This window comes from Pristiophorus japonicus, chromosome 10 (genome assembly GCF_044704955.1).
Source record: "Pristiophorus japonicus isolate sPriJap1 chromosome 10, sPriJap1.hap1, whole genome shotgun sequence".
NCBI lineage: Eukaryota > Metazoa > Chordata > Chondrichthyes > Pristiophoridae > Pristiophorus > Pristiophorus japonicus.
The window spans coordinates 158643310-158662727 of NC_091986.1; the positions used below are offsets into that span (position 1 = coordinate 158643310).

The 19418-nt window shown below is 44.5% G+C and overlaps 1 protein-coding gene across 11 annotated transcripts in view; it reads left to right on the top strand.

The window, feature by feature from the left end:
* Positions 1-19418, top strand: part of sgcg (sarcoglycan, gamma) — a 1035170-nt gene that overhangs the window by 428153 nt on the left and 587599 nt on the right. The window contains exon 1 of one of the 11 annotated variants that reach the window (XM_070892214.1): positions 17694-17791. The exons of the other annotated variants lie outside the window; for them this stretch is intronic. The gene's annotated coding sequence lies outside the window, so the exon portion shown is untranslated. Of the gene's footprint in view, positions 1-17693; positions 17792-19418 lie in introns of those variants that run through there. 11 annotated transcript variants of the gene reach the window in all.

A 19418-nucleotide genomic window follows, 5' to 3' on the forward strand; every position in this document is an offset into this window, starting at 1 on the left:
CAAGTTTATAGAGTGTATCTGGAAGAGTTTCCTTGAACAGTATGTTGCGGAACCAACCAGGGAGCAGACTATCTTAGATCTGGTACTGTGTAATGAGACAGGATTAATAAACAATCTCCCAATAAAGAATCCTCTAGGAATGAGTGACCATAACATGGTTGAATTTCAAATTCAGTTGGAGGGTGAGAAAGTTGGATCTCAAATCAGTGTCTTAAGCTGAAATAAAGGAGTCTACAAAGGTATGAAGGCAGAATTGGCTAAAGTGGACTGGGAAAATAGGTTAAAATATGGGACAGTTGATGAGCAGTGGCAGACATTTAAGGAGATATTTCATAACTCGCAACAAAGATATACCCCAATGAGAAGGAAAGACTAAGAGAAGGGATAACCATCCGTGGCTAACTAAGGAAATAAGAGATGGTATCAAATTAAAAACAAGGGCATACAAGTTGGCCAAGACTAGTGGGAGGCCAGAGGATTGGAAAACATTTAAAAGCCAGCAAAGAACGACTAAAAAAATGATAACGAGAGGGAAGATAGATTATGAAAGTAAACTAGCACGAAATATAAAAATAGATAGTAAGAGTTTCTATGGGTACATAAAAAGGAAAAGAGTGGCTAAAGTAAATGTTGACCTGTGACAGGATGAGACTAGGGAATAAATAATGGGGAACAGGAAAATGGCAGAGATGTTGAACAAATATTTTGTATTGTCGAAGACACTAAAAACATCCCAATAATGGATAATCAAGGGTCTATAGGGAGTGGGGATCTTACTACAATCACTATCACTAAAGAAATAGTACTCGGTAAAATAATGGGACTAAAGGCGGACAAGTCCCCTGAACCTGATGGCTTACATCCTAGGGTCTTAAAAGAAGTGGCTGCAGAGATAGTGGGTACATTGGTTGTAATCTGCCAAAATTCCCTGGATTCTGGGGAGGTCTCAGCGGATTGGAAAACTGCAAATGTAACGCCCCTATTTAAAATAGGAGGCAAACAAAAAGCAGGAACCTATAGACCAGTTAGTCTAACATCTGTTGTTGAGAAAATGCTGGAGTCCATTATTAAGGAAGCAGTAGCAGGACATTTGAAAAAGCATAATTCAATCAAGCAGATTCAGCATGATTTTATGAAAGGGAAATCATGTTTGACAAATTTGCTGGAGTTCTTTGAGGATGTAATGAGTAGGGTAGATAAGGGGGAACCAGTGGATGTGGTGTATTTGGATTTCCAGAAGACATTCGATAAGGTGCCACATAAAAGGTTATTGCACAAGATAAAAGTTCACGGGGTCAGGGGATAATATATTAGAGGATTGGCTAACTAACAGAAAACAGAGAATCGGGATAAATGGGTCATTTTCCGATTGGCAAACAGTAACTAGTGGGGTGCCGCAAGGATAGGTGCTGGGGCCTCAACTATTTACAATCTATATTAATGACTTGGACGAAGGGCCAAGTTTGCTGATGATAGAAAGATGAGTGGGAAAGCAAAATGTGAAGAGGACACAAAAAATCTGCAAAGGGATATTGACAGGCTAAGTGAGTGAGCAAAAATTTGGCAGATGGAGTATAATGTGGGAAAATGTGAGGTTATCCGCTTTGGCAGAAAAAATAGAAAAGCAAATTACAATTTAAATGGAGAAAAATTGCAAAGTGCTGCAGTACAGAGGGACCTGGGGGTCCTTGTACATGAAACACAAAAAGTTAGTATGCAGGTACAGCAAGTAATCAGGAAGGCAAATGGAATGTTGGCCTTTATTCCAAGGAGGAATAGAGTATAAAAGCAGAGAAGTCCTGCTACACTGTACAGGGTATTGGTGAGGCCACACCTAGAGTACTGCGTACAATTTGGTCTCCGTACTTAAGGAAGGATATACTTGCATTGGATGTTGTTCAGAGAAGGTTCACGAGGTTGACTTATGAAGGTAGGTTGAATAGGTTGGACCTATACTCATTAAAGTTCAGACGAATGAGAGATGATCTTATCGAAACATGTAAGATAATGAGGGGGTTCGACAAGGTGGATGCAGAGAGGATATTTCCACTCATAGGGGAAACTAAAACTAGAGGACATCGCCTCAGAATAAGGAGCCGCCTATTTAAAACTGAGATAAAGAGGAATTTCTTCTCTCACAGGGTTATAAATCTGTGGAATTCTCTGCCCCAGAGAGCTGTGGAGGCTAAGTCATTGAATATATTTAAGGCGGAGATAATCAGATTTTTGAGCAATAAGGGAGTAAAGGGTTATGGGGAGCGGGCAGGGAAGTGGAGCTGAGTCCATGATCAGATCAGCCATGATCTTATTAAATGGCGGAGCAGGCTCGAGGGACCAAATGGCCTACTCCTGCTCCTACTTCTTATGTTCTTATGTTCTCCTCCCACTCCCATCGAGAATGATCTGTCCCAGGTGAGCCTCCCTAGCCTGTCCAGGATTGCCACTAAAAAGAAAAGGAACAAGCAGAAAGAGTCCAATTTAGTCTCCGTATAAACTGAGGATAAAATAGACTTTATTAGTGGGACTGACTGAGAGATCTTGGCCATAATCTCCCTTTAGAGATAACATACCACGTGCTAATGAGTACAAGAATAGAAGGATAGAGAGGATGAATGCGTGGCTGGAGAGTTGGTGTTGAAGGGAGGGCTTTAAATTCTTGAAGCATTGGGACTGCTTCTGGGGGAGCTGGGACCTATACAAACCGAATGGGTTGCACCTCAACAGCGCCGGGATCAATATCCTCCCGGGAAGTTTTGTGAGTGCTGTTGGGGAGAGTTTAAACTAGCTTGGCAGGGGGATGTGAACCTGAGATTAGATTCAATAGGGAAGGAAGTAAAGCAGAAATTGGATAACAAGAATTTAGAAAGCGAATCTTTAAGGCAGAGGAAACAAGGGTTAGTAAGTAGTAATCAAGGAGATCTTCCTGTGTTCAATGGTATATACTTTAATTCAAGGAGTATAGTGAATAAGGCAGATGAGCTAAGAGCTCAGGTAGACACTTGAGTGTATGACATTATAGCCATTGCAGCAACATGGCTGGAAGAGGGGCAGGTTTGGCAGATCAATATTTCTGGTTTCGGGATTTTTAGACAAGACAGAGAGGGGGGTAAAAAAGCGGGGGAGGGTCACGGTATTGATTAAAGAAACTATTACAGCGGTGAGGAGGGATGATATGTTAGTGGGATCATTAAATGAGGCCATATGGGTCGAACTGAAAAATAAAAAAGGGGCGATCACACTGCTGGGCGTGTATTACAGACCCCCAAACAGTGGGAGGGAGATAGAGGAGCAAATATGTAGGCAAATTGTTGTGAAGTCCAAAAACCATTGGATAGTAATAGTAGGGGATTTTAACTATCCAAATATTGATTGGGACAAATATAGTGTGTGAAGGGTATAGAGGGTGTGGAATTCTTAAAATGCATTCAAGAGAACTTTTTTAGTCAGTATGTAACAAGCCCAACACGAGAGGGGGCAATTTTGGATTTAATTTTGGGGAATGAAGCTGGGCAGGTGGAAGGGGTATTAGTGCGATAATTCAGTCAGATTCAAGTTAGTTATGGATAAGGACAAGGATAGGCCTGGAATAAAAGTCCCAATTTGGGGAAAAGCTAACTTTGCTAAGCTGAGGAGTGATTTGGCCACAGTGTACTGGAAACAGCTGCTTATGGGTAAATCAGTGTCGGAACAATGGGAGGCATTCAAGGAGGAGATCCAGAGGGCTCAGGCCAAACATGTGCCCTTAAAGAAAATGGTGGGAATTATAATTCTAGAGTCCCTTGGATGTCTACGGACTTACAGGGGAGGATAAAGAAAAAAGGGAAGCTTATGTCATATACCGACAGCTAAATACTATAGAATCTTTGGAGGATTATAGAAGGTTAAGAGGTAAAATTAAAAAGGATATTAGAAATGCTAAGAGAAGGCATGAAAAATTCTTGGCTAGTAAAATTAAGGACAACCCAAAGATGTTCTATAAATATATAAAGCAAGAGGGTAACTAAAGAAAGGGTAGGGCCTATTAGAGACCATGAGGGTCATCTTTTTGTGGAGGCAGAAGATGTTATGATGCCTCTTAATGAATACTTTGCGTCTGTTTTCACAAAGGAAAGGGGCAGTGCAGATTCTGCTGTCGAGGAGAAGTGTGAAATTCTGGATGAAATAAACATATTGAGAGAGGAGGTATTAAGGGGTTTCATAGCTTTGAAAGTAAATAAGTCCCGAGGCCTGGATGAAATGCATGCCAGGCTGTTGAGCGAAGTAAAAGAGGAAATAGCAGAGGCCTTGACCGTCATTTTCCAGTCCTCTTTGGATTTGGGCATGGTGCCAGAGGACTGGAGGACTGCTAATGTGGTACTCTTGTTTAAGAAGGGAGAAAGGGATAGGTCAAATAATTATAGGCTTATCAGTCTAACCTCAGTAGTGGGAAAATTATTGGAAAAACTCCTGAAAGACAGGATAAACCTACATTTGGAAAGGCAAGGATTAGTTAGGGACAGTCAGCACGGATTTGTTAAGGGAAGATCGTGTTTGACTAACCTGATTGAATTTTTTGAGGAGGTAACCAAGAGGGTCTATGAGGTATTGCATGCAATGTAGTGTATATGGACTTCAGCAAAGCTTTTGATAAAGTCCCACATGGTAGACTGGTCACGAAGGTTAAAGCCCATGGGATCCAGGGCAAATTGGCTTCGAGGTAGGAAGCAAAGGGTAATGGTTGATGGATGTTTTTGTGACTGGAAGGATATTTCCAGTGGGGTTCCGCAGGGCTCAGTACTGAGTCCCTTGCTTTTTGTCGTGTATATCAATGATTTAGATTTGAATATAGGGAGTATAATTAAGAAGTTTGCAGACGACACTAAAATTGGCTGTGTGGTTGATAATGAAGAGGAAAGTCATGGACTGCAGGAGAATATCAATCTACTGGTCAAGTGGGCAGAGCAGTGGCAAATGGAATTTAATTCAGTGTGTGAGGTAATGCACTTGAGAGGGCTAATAAGAAAAGGGTATACACATTAAATGGTAGGCCACTTAATAGAGTAGATGAACAAAGGGACGTTGGCATGCTTGTCTACAGATCCCTGAAAGTAGGCCAGGTGGATAAGGTGGTTAAACATAGAAACATAGAAACATAGAAAATAGGTGCAGGAGTAGGCCATTCGGCCCTTCTAGCCTGCACAGCCATTCAATGAGTTCATGACTGAACATGCAACTTCAGTACCCCATTCCTGCTTTCTCACCATACCCCTTGATTCCCCTAGTAGTAAGGACTTCATCTAACTCCTTTTTGAATATATTTAGTGAATTGGCCTCAACAACTTTCTGTGGTAGAGAATTCCACAGGTTCACCACTCTCTGGGTGAAGAAATTCCTCCTCATCTCGGTCCTAAATGGCTTCCCCCTTATCCTTAGACTGTGTCCCCTGGTTCTGGACTTCCCCAACATTGGGAACATTCTTCCTGCATCTAACCTGTCTAACCCCGTCAGAATTTTAAACGTTTCTATGAGGTCCCCTCTCATTCTTCTGAACTCCAGTGAATACAAGCCCAGTTGATCCAGTCTTTCTTGATAGGTCAGTCCCGCCATCCCGGGAATCAGTCTGGTGAACCTTCGTTGCACTCCCTCAATAGCAAGAATGTCCTTCCTCAGGTTAGGAGAGCAAAACTGTACACAATACTCCAGGTGTGGCCTCACCAAGGCCCTGTACAATTGTAGCAACACCTCCCTGCCCCTGTACTCAAATCCCCTCGCTATGAAGGCCAACATGCCATTTGCTTTCTTAACCGCCTGCTGTACCTGCATGCCAACCTTCAATGACTGATGTACCATGACACCCAGGTCTCGTTGCACCTCCCCTTTTCCTAATCTGTCACCATTCAGATAATAGTCCGTCTCTCTGTTTTTACCACCAAAGTGGATAACCTCACATTTATCCACATTATACTTCATCTGCCATGCATTTGCCCACTCACCTAACCTATCCAAGTCGCTCTGCAGCCTCATAGCATCCTCCTCGCAGCTCACACTGCCACCCAACTTAGTGTCATCCGCAAATTTGGAGATACTACATTTAATCCCCTCGTCTAAATCATTAATGTACAGTGTAAACAGCTGGGGCCCCAGCACAGAACCTTGCGGTACCCCACTAGTCACTGCCTGCCATTCTGAAAAGTACCCATTTACTCCTACTCTTTGCTTCCAATCTGACAACCAGTTCTCAATCCATGTCAGCACACTACCCCCAATCCCATGTGCTTTAACTTTGCACATTAATCTCTTGTGTGGGACCTTGTCGAAAGCCTTCTGAAAGTCCAAATATACCACATCAACTGGTTCTCCCTTGTCCACTCTACTGGAAACATCCTCAAAAAATTCCAGAAGATTTGTCAAGCATGATTTCCCTTTCACAAATCCATGCTGACTTGGACCTATCATATTACCTCTTTCCAAATGCACTGCTATGACATCCTTAATAATTGATTCCATCATTTTACCCACTACCGATGTCAGGCTGACCGGTCTATAATTCCCTGTTTTCTCTCTCCCTCCTTTTTTAAAAAGTGGGGTTACATTGGCTACCCTCCACTCCATAGGAACTGATCTAGAGGCAATGGAATGTTGGAAAATGACTGTCAATGCATCCACTATTTCCAAGGCCACCTCCTTAAGTACTCTGGAATGCAGTCCATCGGGCCCTGGGGATTTATCGGCCTTCAATCCCATCAATTTCTCCAACACAATTTCCCGACTAATAAGGATTTCCCTCAGTTCCTCCTCCTTACTAGACCCTCCGACCCCTTTTATATCCAGAAGGTTGTTTGTGTCCTCCTCAGTGAATACCGAACCAAAGTACTTGTTCAATTGGTCCGCCATTTCTTTGTTCCCCATTATGACTTCCTCTGATTTTGACTACAGGGGACCTACGTTTGTCTTTACTAACCTTTTTCTCTTTACATACCTATAGAAACTTTTGCAATCCGTCTTAATGTTCCCTGCAAGCTTCTTCTCGTACTCCATTTTCCCTGCCCTAATCAAACCCTTTGTCCTCCTCTGCTGAGTTCTAAATTTCTCCCAGTCCCCGGGTTCGCTGCTATTTCTGGCCAATTTGTATGCCACTTCCTTGGCTTTAATGCTATCCCTGATTTCCTTTGATAGCCACGGTTGAGCCACCTTCCCTTTTTTATTTTTACGCCAGACAGGAATGTACAATTGTTGTAGTTCATCCATGCGGTCTCTAAATGTCTGCCATTGCCCATCCACAGTCAACCCCTTCAGTATCATTCGCCAATCTATCCTAGCCAATTCACGCCTCATACCTTCAAAGTTACCCTTCTTTAAGTTCTGGACCATGGTCTCTGAATTAACTGTTTCATTCTCCATCCTAATGCAGAATTCCACCATATTATGGTCACTCTTCCCCAAGGGGCCTCGCACAACGAGATTGCTAATTAATCCTCTCTCATTACACAACAACCAGTCTAAGATGGCCTCCCCCCTAGTTGGTTCCTCGACATATTGGTCTAAAAAACCATCCCTTATGCACTCCAGGAAATCCTCCTCCACCGTATTGCTTCCAGTTTGGTTAACCCAATCTATGTGCATATTAAAGTCACCCATTATAACTGCTGCACCTTTATTGCACGCACCCCTAATTTCATGTTTGATGCCCTCCCCAACATCACTACTATTGTTTGGAGGTCTGTACACAACTCCCACTAACGTTTTTTGCCCTTTGGTATTCTGCAGCTCTACCCATATAGATTCACATCATCCAAGCTAATGTCCTTCCGAACTATTGCCTTAATTTGCTTCTTAACCAGCAATGCTACCCCACCTCCTTTTCCTTTTATTCTATCTTTCCTGAATGTTGAATACCCCTGGATGTTGAATTCCCAGCCCTGATCATCCTGGAGCCATGTCTCCGTAATCCCAATCACATCATATTTGTTAACATCTATTTGCACAGTTAATTCATCCACCTTGTTGCGAGAATGCATACGGAATGCTTGCCTTTATTGGTTGAGGCATAGAATACAAGAGCAGAGAGGTTATGCTTAAGTTGTATAATATTCTGGTTTGGCCACAGCTGGAGTACTGCGTGCAGTTCTGGTCGCCATATTATAGGAATGACGTGATTGCACTAGAGAGGGTGCAGAGGAGATTTACTAGGATGCAGCCTGGAATGGAGAATCTTAGCTATGAGGACAGATTGGATAGGCTGGGTTTATTCTCATTGGAACAGAGGAGGTTGAGAGGAGACCTCACTGAGGTGTATAAAATTTTGAGGGGCCTGTATACAGTGGATAGCAAGAGCCTATTTCCATTGGTGGAGGGGTCAATTATGAGGGGGCATAGTTTTAAGGTGGTTGGTGGAATGTTCAGAGGGGATTTGAGGGGGGTGATTCATCACGTACGGCGTTGTGGGAGTCTGGAACTCACTGCCTGGAAGGGTGGTGAATGCAGAAACCCTCACCACATTTAAAATGTGCTTGGATGGGCACTTAAAGTGCCGTAACCTGCAGGGTTATGGACCTAGAGCTGGTAATTGGGATTAGACCGGATAACCTTTTGTTGGCTGGTGCAGATACAGTGGTAAGTACTGCAGGGAATCGAATATGGCCAGGGTGATCTCCTGGACTAGTTTCCATTGCCTGGATGGATCGGAGACGAATTTTCCCAGATTTTTTTTCCCCAATTGGCCTGGGTTTTATCTGATTTTTGCCTCTCCCAGGAGGTCACATGGCTCTGGTTGGGGTGGAATGTAGAAGGTTTAATGTAAGGGATGTCACAGTTGTGTGGGGCGGACTGGTTGGGCTGGGTGCTCTTTACCTTTCCGCCATTGTTCATTGTTCATAGGTTTATATGTAACCTCAGGGTTGCTGACCGAGGACCGTGCGGATCTTTGTCGGCCAGCATGGACACGATAGGCCGAAATTGCCTCCTTCTGCACTGTAAATTTCTATGTTTCTATGTTTCTATAATGCCAAATTTGGAGATCCCCTGTTTCAAACTGCTTTTGGCATGAATCATATGAGACATCATTTTTGCAGATGGAAAGCGCAAACAAGCCGTTACTCTTCAAGGCATATAAAAATGTTCTACTTAGTTTCTTGATATGTATAGTCGGCAGTATAGGTGATGGATTGGATGTGAGGTTTGAAACTAGTTCAGCATCAATGGGAATCGGGGGGAATTTCTTCACTAGCTGGAATCATACATAGCACAAAGGAAGATAGCTGTGGTTGTAGGAGGGCAATAATCTCAGCCCCAGGTCATCGCTACAGGAATTCTTCAGAGCAGTGTCCTAGGCTCAACCATCTTCAGGTGCTTCATCAATGACCTTCCCTCCATCATAAGGTCAGAAGTGGGGATGTTCGCTAATGATTGCACAGTGTTCAGTTCCATTCGCAACGCCTCAGATAATGAAGCAGATCGTGCTCGCATGCAACAAGACTACACTCTTGCCACACAAGAGCCAGGCAATGACCATCTGCAACAAGAGAATTTAGCCACCTTCCCCTTAACATTCAATGGGATTACCATCAACAAATCACCCACCATCAACATCCTGGGTGTCACCATTGACCAGAAACTTAATTGGTCCAGGCACATAAGTATTGTGGCAACAAGAGCAGGTCAGAGGCTGGTTATTCTGCAGTGACTAACTTACCTCCTGACTCCCCAAAGCCTTTCCACCATCTAAAGACACAAGCCAGGAGTGTGATGGAATACTCTCCACTTGCCTGGATGACTACAGCTCCAACAACACTCAAGAAGCTCAATACCTTCTAAGACAAAGCAGCCCGCTTGATTGGCACCCCGTCCACCACCTTCAACACCACTGGCACACCATGGCTGCAGTGTGTACCATCTACAAGATGCACTGCAGCAACTCGCCAAGGCTTCTTCAACAGTATCTCCAAAACCCGTGACCTTTAGCTCCTAGAAGGACAGGGGCAGCAGGTGTATGGGAGCACTACCACCTCCAAGTTCCCCTCCAAGTCACACATCACTCTGACTTGGAAATCATTTTGCTGTTCCTTCATTGGCCCTGGGTCAAAATCCTGGAACTCCCTTCCTCACAGACTACAGCAGTTCAAGAGGGCGGCTCACCACCACCTTCTCGAGGGCAATTAATCATGAGCAATAAATTCTGCCGTTGCAAGCGATACCCATGAATACTAAAAAGCATCAAACAGGCCACTGAAATTATGCAGTGTCAAACTGAGCTTCTTGGAAGGAGCTGGGATTCGGGATATAAAAACCTAAGAAATAAGAGCAGGAGTAGGATATAGGGCCCCTCGAGCCTGCTCCGCCATTCTATAAAATCATGGCTCACCTTCTACCTCAACTCCACTTTCCCGCCTTATCCTCATATCCCTTGATTCCTTTAGTGCCCAAAAATCAATTGATCGCAGTCTTGAATAACCTCAACAACTCAGCATTCACAGACTTCCACATTTCAAAGATTCACAGCCCCTCTGAATGAAAAATTTTTTCCTCATGTCAGTCCTAAATGGCTGAACCCTTATTCTGAGTCTGTGACCCCTGATTCTAGACTATCCAGCCGGGGTAAACAGTCTCTCAGCATCTACCCTGTCAAGCCCTCTAAGAATTTTAAATTTTTCAATGAGATCACCTTCCATTCTTCTAAATTCCAGAGAATATAGGCCCAATCTACTCAATCTATGGCTATTTTCTGATTCGGGTTAAGTAGGATGACTTCAGTTTTGTCATTATTGAGCTCCAAAATATTTTGGCTCATCCACAGCTTGATGTTGGACAGTCAGCACAGCAACATTTTGGAATAAAGAATGGTGGTGGAGAGGTAAAGATGGGTGTCATCAGTATACATATGAAAGCTGATCCCATGCTTACAGATAATGTCATTGGTGGTTAAGGTATAGAGTGGCTAAGGATGAAGCACACCAAGTTGAATGAGTAGAATCCATTGCAGAAGATCTGTTGGCTTTGTTGGGATAGACAGTACTGGAAGTGCAAGTGAGCAGTGCCATTGAGGAGACGTGGTAGAAGAGAATGGTGTGGTTGACTATATTGAAATCCATGGGGAAGTTGAGGCAATTGCAATCAGAAAGAATACTAATGGTGGTTTTGACCAGGATGGTCTTTGTGCTGTGGCAGGCTGAATGGAAACTAGCCAGCCTGAAGGGATTTGAAAGTGAATGATGGAAGAGGTGTGCACAGTTTGATGGCTCAAGATGTTCAAGAAACTTTAGCGACGGTAATAGTTAGAGAGGATGGAGGGGTGCAGAGTCGGACTTTGTAGCAATGGGCGATTGCAGCAGGTTTAAAAGGGGGGAGGATAATTTAAAGGAGTTAATCTATGTGTAGTAAATGTGTTAATGCCCACGTTAAAATAGCAGTTAAAGGAATGTCTTATGAGCAATTTAAGAGTTCACCCACTATTGTTGGCAGCAGTAATTTTTAAGATTGTGGCCACAAAATTCTCGTAGTAGTATCGGCTGTTAATGGAGGTTTTCTTGAAAAAATGGAGGCTGCCTCACTTCTGCCCGTTTCTGGCGCGGGACACGGTAGCCACCATTTTGGAGAGGTCGGCAGTGCAGCTATATTGCCTGCGCTCACCTCTCCAATGTAAATGTGCAGATCATGACTTCAATCTGAGTGCATCGCCTGATTTGTGATTTTGGATGTTGCCACACGCCATAATGCCCTCATAACCACGCACGGAAGAACATGCGTGCACCAGTTTTACAGAAACGCTGTCAACACTTCTTAAAGGGACACACAGATCTTTCAGGTAAGTTTCGATTTCAGCTTTTGGACTTTTAAAATATTTTATTGAATTAGTGGCATGATGCAATACATTAAAAAAAGTTGCTGAAATGTACAGGGAGTGCTGCTGGATGTTTGCAAGGCTTTGTATGTTAAAGGAAGGCCTCTGAGAAGACCACTTGCTCATAGTCCTAGGGCTCTAGTTGCAGTCACCCTTGGGCTACAACATCACATGGAGATGAAGCAGAGGCAGCAAAGGGGGCAAGCTGTTCGCAGAGGGAAGAGGAGGAAGCTGAAGAGGAGGAAGCTGAAGAGGAGGAGGCAACCTAGACAGCCCCTTTCTGGCCGGGATATCCAGGATCGAATCATCCGCCTGCAGTATCAGCGACCACAACCCCAAAACCCCTTTCCACATTTCCCACACCTTACCTTCCCTCTGTTACTGACCATCACAGCATCCTCTTGGCCATAATGATGAAATAAAAGCCACCAGGAAGCAAACTTTCCAATCCAACTTTATCTATATTTCCATCCAATATTACATGAAAAACTCAACTAATCACATTTGTGTATTCCCTTAGTGAGTGTCTTTTGTGTGCCTTTGCCTATCCTAGTGATGTCACGCAGTGCTACCCCAGTGGCTGCAGCATGGTTGGTGGAAGGCTGCTGACTTTCAGTGGGGGACACTGCAAATGGCCTTGCTAATCGACCTTGAGGAACTGGTGGCCGGGAGTGTGAAATCCAGTGATGGTTATAAAGAAAGAATTACATTTATATAACACCTTTCATGACCACCATACATCTCAAAGTGCTTTACAGCCAATGAAGTACTTTCTGAAATGTAGTCACTGTTCTAATGTAGGAAACACAGGAGCCAATTTGTTCACAGCAAGCTCCCACAAACAGCAATGTGATAATGATCAGATAATCTGTTTTTTGTTATGTTAATTGAGGGATAAATATTGGCCAGGTCACCAGGGATAACTCCCCTGCTCTTCTTTGACATAGTGCCATGGGATCTTTTATGTCCACCTAAGAGAGCAGGCAGGGCCTCGGTTTAACGTCTCATCCGAAAGACGGCACCTCTGACAGCACAGCACTCCCTCAGCGCTGCACTGGAGTGTCAGCCTAGATTTATGTGCTCAAGTCCCTGAACCCACAACCTTCTGACTCAGAGGCAAGTGTGCTACCCACTGAGCCACAACTGATACTTTTCTTCTTAACTCATCTCCTCGCCCTCATCTTGGTCAACCACTGGCTGGGTAGGCTGGATTTCTTGGGTGTCTGAAATGAGGAAGGCACAAGGGTAAGAGGGTTGTGGAGAGGAGAGGGTGGGAAAGCAAGAGGTGCACGCTTACACCATGTGCAGCTTGTACATCAGAAGATATCATGAGATGAGGGGAAAGTGGGATGTGAGAAGGAGGATACCATATGAGGACACAGGCATCTTGTATTCTTTCAGCTCCGCCACTGGACAAGGGCCCAGCTTTGCCCCTGCCTGGAATGGCCAGCACCATCTCCTCCAAAGGGGTGAGGTACAGCTAGGAATGTGAGTTGTGCCTCGTGTTTGGTAGACATTATTGGTAGGTGAGTGATGGCAGGGGTCGTGCATTAAGCAGTGTGTGAGGCTAGCCATACAGTTGGTAGGAGACAACTTTTGGAGATGCATTCACTGACCTTGACCACTCATCTGAATCTTCTTTGAGCACTGGAACCAGATCCTGGGGGCGATTTGGTCCCACATCCTTCTTATTGGAGGTTCTCATGGCCCCCTGTGGGTAAAATATCTCTCTAACACAGTTGATCCCCTGCACAAAGCTTGAGTGCTGCATGCAAGAGGCTGGGTTCCATTTCCTTTGTCTGTTGAGCCATTTCTTAGTGCCAAAGCACATTTACCATGTTTTACAAGCAGAAGGCAGTTCAGCTTTCAGAGCTGAAGACTGCCTAGTTTGGAATGATTTGTTAATGTTTTCAGAAGGCAGTTCACCTTTAAGTGCTCGAGACTGCTTTCTAAAATGACAGCCTTGCTTTAAGCAAATGCAGCCTCGCTCCAGAGATGGAGCCTCCTACTGAGCACACAGCCTGAAGCAAAGTGTTCATCACAGGGCTGAGTGCTGAAATCATTCAAATTAGCAGGCAGCACCAAACTGTGCCCATTTTTAGGCCTTATCAAATTTCTAGGCCTGTAACAGAAAGCACAGTTTTGTTTAATATATGGGGAGTTGGCCAGTGAGATGTTTCTTTGCTTGTAAGGTTAATAAGTTACTTATTGTGTTATGCTATTGCTTCTGGCCTGTGCCCCCGTGGATTAAAGAATGTTTGATGCTAACGGTACATGCAATGTGGAAGAATGCTCCAAGTTATTCAGCAACTGGCCGCTTTTATCTTGACAGATAACATAAGAACACAAAACATAAGAATTAGGAACAGGAGTAGGCCATTCGGCCCCTCGAGCCTGCTCTGCCACTCAATGAGATCATGGCTGATCTTCTGCGGCAACTCCACTTTCCTGCACTATCCCATATCCCTTTATTCCATTGATATCCAAAAATCTATCAATCTCTGTCTTGAATATACTCAATGACTGAGCATCCACAGGCCTCTGGGGTAGAGAATTCCAAAGATTCACCACCCTCTGAGTGAAGAAATGTCTCCTTATCTCAGTCCTAAATGGCCAACCCCTTATTCTGGTTCTGGACTCCCCAGCCAGTGGAAACATCCTCCCTGCATCGACCCTGTCAAGCCCTGTAAGAATTGTGTATGTTTCAATGAGATCACCTCTCATTCTTCTAAACTCTAGAGAATATAGATCTAGTCTACTCAATCTCTCCTCATAGGACAATCCCCCCATCCCAGCAATCAGTCTGGTGAACCTTTGTTGCACACCCTCAATGCCAAGTATATCCTTCCTTAGGTAAGGAGACCAAAATTGTACCCAATACTCCAGGTGCAGTCTCACCAGGGCCCTATATAATTGAACTAAGACATCTTTACTCTGATTCTCAAATCGTCTTAAAATAAAGGCCAACATTCCATTTGCTTTCTTATTTGCTTGCTGTACCTCCATGTTAACTTTCAGTGATTTGCGTACACGGACACCCAAGTCCTTCTGAACTCCAACATTTCCCAATCTCTCACCATTTTATTATTCCTACTAAAGTGGATAACTTCACATTTCTCTACATTATATTCCATTTGCCATGTTCTTGCACACTCACTTAGCCTGTCTATATCCCCTTGAAGTCTCTTTGCATCCTCCTCACAACTTACATTCCCACCTAGCTTTATATCATCAGCAAACTTGGATATATTACATTTGGTCCCGTCATACAAATCATTGATATAGATTGTGACTAGCTGAGGCCCAAGCATTGATCCTTGCGGCACCCCACTGGTTACAGCCTGCCAACCCAAATATGACCCGTTTATTCCTACTCTCTGTTTTCAGTCTGTTAACCAATCCTCAATCCATGCTATGTATTACCCCCAATGCCATGAGTCCTAATTTTGTTCAAGAACCTCTTGTGTGGCACCTTATTGAATGCTTTTTGAAAATCCAAATACACCACATCCACTGGTCTCCCCTTATCTATTCTGCTAGTTACAACGTCAAAAAGCTCAGATTTGTCAAACATGATTTCCCTTTCATACATCTATGTTGATTCTGCCCAATCCTATTATTATTTTCTAAGTGCCCTGTTACCACGTCCTTAATATATTCTAGCATTTTCCCTACTACTGATGTCATGCTAACTGGTCTGTACTTCCCTGTTTCTCTCTCCCTCCTTTCTTAAATAGAGGGGTTATATTAGCTACCTTCCGATCTGTGGGAACCGTTCTAGAATCTATTTAATTTTGGAAGATGACAACCAATGCATCCACTATAGCCACCTCTTTCAAACCCCGAGGATGTAGGCCATCAGGTCCAAAGGATTTATTGGCTTTCAGTCCCATTAATTTCTCCAGTATTATTCCACGATACAGTTCCACGTACACACAGAAAATATTTCATTCTTAGAAAATAATTCACCTCTGCCAAACTAACTAGCAAAGAGAATTAAAATCAATATGTTCCTGTTCACCTGTTATTAGTTGTTAATACACTACTATCAAATATGGCTGTTAATGTGTCAGCTCGAATAGATAATTGTAATTTAAAATAACACATGGCTAATGATGCTGTTTTTTAAATTATGCGACTGACCATAATTCAATTATTCCTCAAATGAATTCTGCCACCAAAAGGCACAAATTGCAAGGCGACACTTTTCCGATAGAGGAAGGAGTATTTTGGCCGGGGAAAGTTGCCTTGTGCAGTAGCACAAAGCGTGTGATAGCGAATCAACGGCCCATTTTACAATGTACAAAAATATCGGGCAAGGTGTAAAATGGGCTGCTGATTCACTATCACCCGTTTTGCGGTACGTCTAAGCCAAATTTCATGCCCCTTGTGTTTTGTTTATTAAAGGAAGCACACAGGAGTTCCAGTGCACTGTGACCTGGAGCAGTAAAATGTAAGTTTGTGCTTATGAGTTTCCACAGGGTGAGCTACATACCGGGATTCTGTTCATTTTCCCAGGTCAGAGTTTGTGCCACAAGCATAGTGGGCTCTGGATTGATTCCCACTGCCTAGAGGAAGTCTTCGCCAATGAGAAGGTGGAAAATCCCAACAATGTTGCTCCAGCAAGGCATTTACCACTATTCCTGAGGCTGACAGCCCAGGGTTGCCCTGGAATCCCCAGGAGTTAAAGATTAATCTTCAGGCCACTACTGTGAGCAACCAAGGAGAAAAATCATAGGGGAATAAAAATTTGTGTTTTTCTTTACATTTTCTTTTGAGCACTTTTTATTTACAAGTTATAAAAATATTGGACATGGGGAAAAAGGCTGTTTGACTGTCAGTCAAGAATCATGCAATCGGGTAATGAAGAGTCTATTCGCTATCCAATTGGTATAGGAAGGCGGTGCACCGCGAGTATGGATATGTTGGGTGACCAATGGCAGGAGTGGGGGTGGGGGACACTTGGAGGCAGGAGGTCCTGTGATGATACATCCAGGAACATGTCCAATCAGAGTTGGCAACCCTCCGACAGCCACTTTTTATAACTCAACCAAAAGAAGTGGTGGTAAGCAAGGTGACGGGATAGTAATCACCCGAGACCTGGGCTGTGACTCCCCCCCCCCCCCCCCCGCCCCCCCCCCAGTGCTATTTGCATGCAGCGGCAGTCGCAGTGGGGGTGGGGAGGGAAATCTTGGTTACAGCAATGAGGCAGAAGGAGGCACCACCCGAACTTACCAACATTTTCCACCCCGATTCTACCTTATCTTGGGGGAGAATTGCACCCCACCCCCACCCCACCCCCAACAACCCTCAGTCTCAGCATGCTATCTGGGGAAGGTGTCAGGTAATCCTCCATAAGGAGGAAAGATACATTAAAAAATAGTCACACACACCTCCTTTTGCCAGCTCTATCACTTCATTGACAATACAGCACTATAACGTTCCATTGAAAATCATTCTGCGATATATACAGGGCATAAGGGATTGTTCACAGAACAACATGAGCAGAGGTTGGGATGTAAACTGCTCCACTCACTCTCAGCTTGAAAATTGTGTCAGGAGACCGACAGAGAGGGAAAAATTAAGAAAATACCTCAACCAGAATATAGTTAGTGTAAATGGTACAATATGCTAAATGATCGTAAAAGTCACCCGAAGGAATGCCAATTTGATTCTATTGACTCCTGTTGCCTAGTTTTACTTTTTGTTTGTTATGCAGATGATGAGGTTCTAACAAAGCAACAATCCAATAGTATTCGACCTCATTGTTCCGTTCACCAGCTGCACGTGTTAATTCGAGATTCAGTAATTAAATCACAAGAGCCCAATCCACAGAAGGACCTGGTACAAATTGACTGTTGATTTGCTGGAATATTTCCCTCTGCACAGCGAGTAAGGACAAGCAAATGGGCCTGCATTGAATCTTAGCCAAATCCCTTTTCCAGCTCAATAATAAGATGACAATCTGGCTCAGCTGTAAGTTTCTGTTTGACTTTTTAAAATAAAACTAAGTCTGATCTATTGAAACTATTTTTTTCCCATATTTAGATAAACTCAGGTATAGACTCTATATTTATCCAGAGTGTCTATTTGCACTGGGTTTTTCTGTGTCGTTCTGCGCATGCACGCATTGGACTCTGCCCCCTTTTTGAACATGTGCCCTCGATTCGGTCGTGCATGCGCAGTGCGGCGTACGAGGAAGTCGGAAGTGGGGCACGAGACAGAGAGACAGCCACATGGAGCTGGAGCTGCTTCCAGCTTTTGGATTATTAGGAGCATTTTCGCAGCTTTCTGTGAGAGAGAAAACATTGGAGATAGTGTGAGAGAGAGAGAGAGAGAGAGAGAGAGAGACTGAGGGGAGGGAGAGAGACTGGGGGGAGAGTGAGAGAGGTAGAGACTGTGGGGGGTGGAGAGAGAGACTGATGGGGAGGAGAGAGAGAGGCTGGGGAGAGTGAGAGAGAGACTGGGGAGAGATGAGAGAGAGAGAGACTGGGGGGGGGAGAGAGAGAGAGAGAGAGACTGGGGGGGGAGAGAGTGAGAGAGACTGGGGGGAGAGGGAGAGACTGTGGGGGGGGAGAGAGACTGATGGGGAGGAGACAGAGACAGGGAGAGTGAGAGAGAGACTGGGGGGAGATGAGAGAGAGAGACTGTGTGGTGGGGGAGAGAGAAAGAGACTGTGGGGGGGGGGCGGGGGGAGAGAGAGAGAGAGAGAGAGAGAGAGAGACTGGGGGGGAGGGAAAGAGAGTCTGGGGGGGGCGTAGAGAGAGAGAGTAAGAGAGACTGGGGGGAGAGTGAGAGAGGTAGAGACTGCGGGCGGGCGGGGGGGGAGAGACTGATGGGGAGGAGAGAGAGAGAGACGGGGAGAGAGAGAGAGACTGTGGGGAGATGAGAGAGAGAGAGAGAGAGAGAGACTGTGGGGGGGGGGGTGGGAGAGAGAGAGACTGGGGTGGGGGAGGAGAGAGAGAGAGTGAGAGAGACTGGGGGGAGAGTGAGAGAGAGAGACTGGGCGGAGAGAGACCGAGACTGGGAGAGAGAGAGGTCAAGCGGGAGAGGGGAGAGAAGGAACTCAGGGAAGATGGATCATGTTCTTCCAACCCCCTTTACACCCACACCTGATTTCTCGGAAAGCTCAGTGCTTGTGTGACAAGGGACATCATTGGAGTGGATGAAATCCGGAAGTCACGACACTGTCACTACTCACTTCATACCCAATAAACCTGCTAACAATCCGTGAGCCATGCACAATGCCCCATCTATGGTGGGACAGGGGTAAGGTCAAGAACTTGGGCTGGGATGGGGGAAGCTCTATCCTGTCTGGGATCTGAAGTCAGAATGGCTCGAATTACACTTTGCAAAGTCACTCAGAACTTGAGCTGGCGGTTCCCATTACACATTCCAGAGAAACTTCTGGGTGTGTCTTATCCTCCAAGAGTACCAATCAGCAATCAGGTGATGTGATCATGGCGCGCCAATCAGAGCATTTTGTAGTGCAAATAGCTGCGTCCATATTTATCACTCATCTTCAACAATAAGAAAATCGAAATTCCAAAATAGATGTAAATTGCTGTACTCTGAACCTAACTCTCAAAGCCATGATATATTT